General features: G+C 36.7%; 1 pseudogene; it reads left to right on the top strand.

The window, feature by feature from the left end:
- The window catches only part of LOC106458397, a 69218-nt pseudogene that overhangs the window by 7560 nt on the left and 55796 nt on the right, over positions 1 to 5862 (top strand).

The raw sequence follows: 5862 nt of genomic DNA, 5'->3' as shown, positions 1-5862 counted from the left end.
AATCTTAGCGTTATAAACTCTCATATGTACCGCTAAGTCATTGGCAACTATTTCCATGAGTGTATAAGCTGAAAAGCAATTAAAATTAATTTTTTGAAATTGGAATTTAATATACATACATTCACGTACACAATGTGGTTAGTTATGTATGAAAAAAGTACTTTAATAACAGCAGATTAAATTAAGAGTTATAGAAGCATCAGTAATGATGTATTTACCGAAGAACTTGGACAAGAATATGTGAGATTATCCAGTATGGTTTATACATTCCGCTTTTATAAGTAGGGAGTTAGTATTTCATTAAATATTTATCTTATAATTTTGGCAATATGTGAGGGGTAAAATCCCCGTGAACGACTTCACTAGGTTTCAACACTGCAAACAATACTGAATTCTTAATTGTATTTGAGGAGTTTGATTTACCGCAACGCTAAATGTTCACGAATATGTCGGTAGTAACTAGTCAGCTACAGATTAAAAGTGCAAATCACGTAATCTTAAAGCACCGGATGTCATAAAAATTGATGCTGTAAACAGTAATCTCTCGTAAGCATTTTTTAGCAATGTGTACGAGCACTTTCCTAGACGTTAATGATGCAGTTTTTTTAGTTGCCTATTGGTTCTTTTCATTGGACACGTACTTGGAAGGCGTGGTCAAGCAGCATATCTGATATATATATATCAGATCGAATAATTGAAGAAAGGTATGTCCAATAATAATACAGATTCTTGTGATGAGGTCAGGTTGCATTAAAGCAGAGAGGTTTGGTATATAATAATAAACACGTTCTTTTTCACTTTGAAAGAAGCAGAATCGCAAGACAGTGGAATCTTTAACAAAATTTTCGAAGAAACCAGTACTCACGATGCAGGCACCTCTGTCTGATGAAAAATCAAGGTTGAACGTTTCGAATCTTACTTATGCATACGAAAATCCATTAATGCAAAGTAGAAGTCCTGATGGCGCCGAGCTGGTGGATACTAAGTCCATAAGAGAGATTTTCGTTGGCGTCCGACGACGGAGTCGTGAACCCGATGTTCAACCTGCCAACAAAATTATAAGTGGAGACACTATCCCGATTTTAGAACAGGATATACTAACTAATCATTATGTGACCCACGACGCTATTCCGAGAGCTGAGCATTACGTCCACTCTATGGACAGAGCAGTTAGTAGGCCTACACTAGATGAACTCCGTGCTGCGTCAGCGGATTGTTATGTAAGTATATTTTCCCTTTTGTTAAAGAAATACTATATTATGTAATCAGTCTAAAAGACAGGATAATTCTAACGAAAAGGATTAGAAATAAGGAACAAATCTTATTTTGAAACGAATGGGTTTGAATATCTCACAAATAGATGGAAAAGAACCAATATTCTCGAAACACGAGGAACAGTTGCTTTATATGCTTAGTTAAAGCTTCGTTGGTTTTTGGTAAAAGAACACTTCGTGATCAGAACTTTCTCTTTTCCTTTACGGTGTGGCCTAGTAGTTAGCGTACCAGATTGTGAATCCAAGGATACTTGGTTCATGTCCCGTTCCCGCAAAAAATCGAGCGCTGCAGTTTGGGATTTCTCCCAGCGTGTCAGCAGTAAGTTTACAGACTTACAATGCAAAAATCTGGGGTTCGATTCCCCGCAGTGGACATAATGTAGGACCCACTACCAATTCTTGGGCTACTCTTTTCTGACGGAATGGTGGGATTTTATCACCATTCCTCTGTCACACCCACGATCCCAAGGTACAGAACGCGGTTTTGGGGCAACGATAAGGTAATATTATCTCAAAAAGAGAATAGATTGATAGAAAGGATAAAATGATGCAGACAAATGTTCCACTTCCAATTAGTTTTTTTTCTAATTAAAGTTGATGCAAAGTGAATGAGTCGGAGTTGTATAATTATGCACTATTCTTTCAATATAAGTGCAACTATTTAAAATACATTAAGTTAAATTGACAGATCCTTAAATTTTAACACTTTATAAAAGTAAAGAAAACTATAGCTGCCCAAATAGAGCTTGAGCTACAGAAAAGATCAAAGGGTCATCACCGTTTGTAAACATTTATGAAATCTGTGTTCGTGTAATCAGAATTAAAAATGATGTACATGATACTGCGCGAGCTTCGTACGCATGCGTCATAAACTACTGGTTTGTGTGTAATGACAAAGTGTTTATAAGTTCGTGTCATGAAAATGATGACATTTTCCCGTTTATCGACTCATTGTGAGCTTTCATTTTCCATTTTTTGTAAGATCTTTCAATCTTACCGCTAGTTTCTTGCCATGTTCTTTCATTGTTTCGAACATTGTGTCATGTTTTTCTGCCATCATTTTTCTGTATTATGCTGCCTGATGATGGTTCAAACAAATGTGGCCCAAACATATTGGAAAATACCTTCATTTTTGCAATAATAAATAGTTGTAGTTTCCATATTGTATTACTTTTATTAATTAAATACCACAAGAAATATGAGTAAAGTTACAATTATTTTCGTATATTACAAACAATTATAGAAGTCAAAACTACATTAATATTATAAATGAAATCACTCTCCAGACACATAAAGCGTAGCGATATTGATCTAAGCCTATTTTGTATATCGCCAACTATATCTAATCGGTAGTAACATATTAGACAATTATTACATTTTCTAAACTCCGTTGACAAGTTTTTTACTTATGCAGACTAAAAATTATGCGAGATTCCATTCGTAAAATATCCATACAAAATGTTAGGCTTAGGTCTTCAAAATAGTTGAATCAGAATACACTCATAGAACCATAGATATTACATAGGTTTTATTAAGTGTTGTTGCAAAGTTCATTTAACTGTATATTTTTGTCTCTTACAATTTGAGAATATTGAAACTGTAGGAGGATTATTCATTCACCTACAGTTCAAAATAGGACTCGAGAATTCAGAGAGCTAAAATTTAATTTGTTGATAGGTTCAAAATAAAATATTGCTAAATTGGACATATGTACCAAGTTTGTCTACATTTGTTATTAATTCGAGGGTTTGTTTGTTTGTCGCTAAGCGCAAAGCTGCACAACGGGTTTGGTAGAGGGGGCTACTAATTATATTAAATTACAATTATGGTAAGTGTTTCTTACAACTGACAGAGGTCGCTTTTTGGCGCTAGAAAACAAAAAAAAAAGGTGACACCCATAAAGAGAAGTTGTTAATCTGTTCAGGAAATGAAGCGAATGCACTCAATTTATGAACTCAATCAACGAAACAAAAATGTTAAAAAATACTTCACCGTTTCATCAGAGCTCTCCACCAACACAGGATAAATAGTGAATGGTTGTAGTTTTATCCTGTTTAATATCTGATATGGAACTTCGTGAAAATGTTACAACAGCTATACGCTTTTAAATGGTTCGCTAAAATATAAAATGATGGTGTACACTATTTATAGACTAAAACAAATAACTTGTCAGTTATTGGATTAGACATATAACGCGGCTAAACCGGATAACAATGTTAATATTTCATGTTTAATGTTAATTATAGGGAAAACTAACTTCCTAACAATACTTTACTCGGTGCCGCAGCAGTTGAAGCTATTTTCATTCATTACAATAATATATATCATTCATAACTTTGTTTTTCAGCGGTGGCACAGACTATTGTACAACACTGTGATTAGAAACAGACAAACTACTCATCCAAACTTAAAGGTGTTGTAAAACTAGAAATTGACAATAAAGTGCACTGGTTATCTCAATATTATGCTTCAAAGAAGTTTAATAAGTCATTAGAAGGAGGATAATATCTAAACAGAATGTCATAATCAAGCATTTTTTGTTTCACAAAACACCTGCATAATTACGTTTGTAAGGTTTTTGAACTGAACATCACGATGTTGTGGTTATCACGAAATACGAAACTTCTTAACTGAACATCAAGATATTGTGGTAATCACGAAATAGGATGGGACAGTTTTGAAACTAGACTGTCTGATCTTTCGAATGAGGCAGCTCCAACGTCTTAACGTGTTACTTGTGTGTTAGATCGGTATATTTCGAGTGCAGATTTTTGTAGTAGCCATTTGTCTAATATAGAAAGACCGAAAGCAAGGAACTTTACAGAGTTGCGCAGTTCTTCGTACTGAAATCGCAAAGTCTGGACAATAAGTTCTGAAAAGCTGATAATATGTTTATCACCTTTTTTTTTCAAATTAATATATTTTCCATTTTCAAAACTATATTTTGATATAATCAATTCTAAGATCTTATTGGACAAAGGAATTCAGTATGACCAACGACTCTTGAAAAGGGAAACAGTAATAAACTTGTATCGATTCAATGTAGATGTAGTAAATTGACTGTAGTACTATTAACGGGTTTTTGTTTGCTTTGGAATTTCGCACGAAGCTACTCGAGGCCTATCTGCGTTAATTGTCCTTAATTTAGAAGTGAAAGACTAGAAAGAAGGTAGCTAGTTAAAACCCCCACCGCCAACTCTTAGGCTACTCTTTTACCAACGAAAAGGGGGATTGACTGTCACATTATAATGTCCCACGACTGAAAGGGTGAGCATGTTCGGTGACTGGTTTCGAACTCGCAACCCGCAGATTGTGAGTGGAGCGCCCTAACCAATAGGCTATCCATCGATTGGGAATGCTGATACTGCAGTCAAATGAGGTTACAGAAATACAGGTTCCGCTCTTATGTGTATATAGGTATAGCTTTTTATATTAAAAATACTCGTTTTTATTCGTTCAACAAAAAAAAAATTGAAAATTTCCTCCAACAGTGAGTACAAGAAAAGAAGTATTTTCCCGTTCGTGGAGGCCCGGCATGGCCAGGTGGTTAGGGCGCTCGACTCGCAATCTGAGGGTCGCGGGTTCGAATCCCATCCCACCAAACATGCTCGCCCTTTCAGCCGTGGGGGCGTTATATTGTGCTGTTCAATCCCACTATTCGTTGATAAAAGAGTAGCCCAAGAGTTGTCGGTGGGTGGTGATGACTAGCTGCCTTCCCTCTAGTATTTCACTGCTAGATTAGGGACTGCTAGTGCAGATAGCCCTCTTGTAGCTTAGCGCGAAATTCAAAACAAACAAACCCGTTCGTGGAAGTAGAATCGAACGGAAGTTTTTACGGAAGTTAGTATATCCTAACTCATCAAATCGAATTGTTACCCAAGATATGGGGCCGGGCTCAGCGAAATGGTCAACGTGCCCGACTGGGAATCATAAAGTTCATTGATGGCAACCCGCTGCCGCAAAAATACATCCCGAAGTGGCTGCTCTAGAAGAGTGATGGTCAAAAAACTACTTTCCCATCGGAAAAAATACATCCCGAAGTGGCTGCTCTAGAAGAGTGATGGTCAAAAAACTACTTTCCCATCAGAGAGGAGTAGCCCAAGAGTTTGTTTGTTAACTACTTTCCCATCGGAGAGGAGTAGCCCAAGAGTTTGTTTGTTAACTACTTTCCCATCGGAGAGGAGTAGCCCAAGAGTTTGTTTGTTTTTGAATTTCGCGCAAAACTACACGAGGGCTGTCTGAGCTAGCCGTCCCTAATTTAGCAGTGTAAGACTAGAGGGAAGGCAGCTGGTCACCACCCACTGCCAACTCTAGGGCTACTCTTTTTACCAACGATTAGTGGGATTGACCGTCACGTTATAACGCCCCCACGGTTGAAAGGGCAAGCATGTTTGTTGGCGTGTGCTTTTGACCAGCTACCTATCCATTAGTTTAGTCCATTAGTTGAAATTAGGAACGGCGTTGCGAAAATAGCCCTTGTTTAGCATTCAGCGAAAATCCGAAATAAAAAATTACAAGGAAAAAAAAAGTTTCTTAATAAATACATTAAATAGACGGTTCTGGTTTTAACCTGTTTAATCTGGTTCTA

Source organism: Limulus polyphemus, unplaced genomic scaffold (genome assembly GCF_000517525.1).
Source record: "Limulus polyphemus unplaced genomic scaffold, Limulus_polyphemus-2.1.2 Scaffold456, whole genome shotgun sequence".
NCBI classification, from domain to species: Eukaryota; Metazoa; Arthropoda; class Merostomata; order Xiphosura; family Limulidae; genus Limulus; species Limulus polyphemus.
Note: the sequence above shows the minus strand (reverse complement) of the source record. Positions and strands in the feature narration are given on the sequence as shown.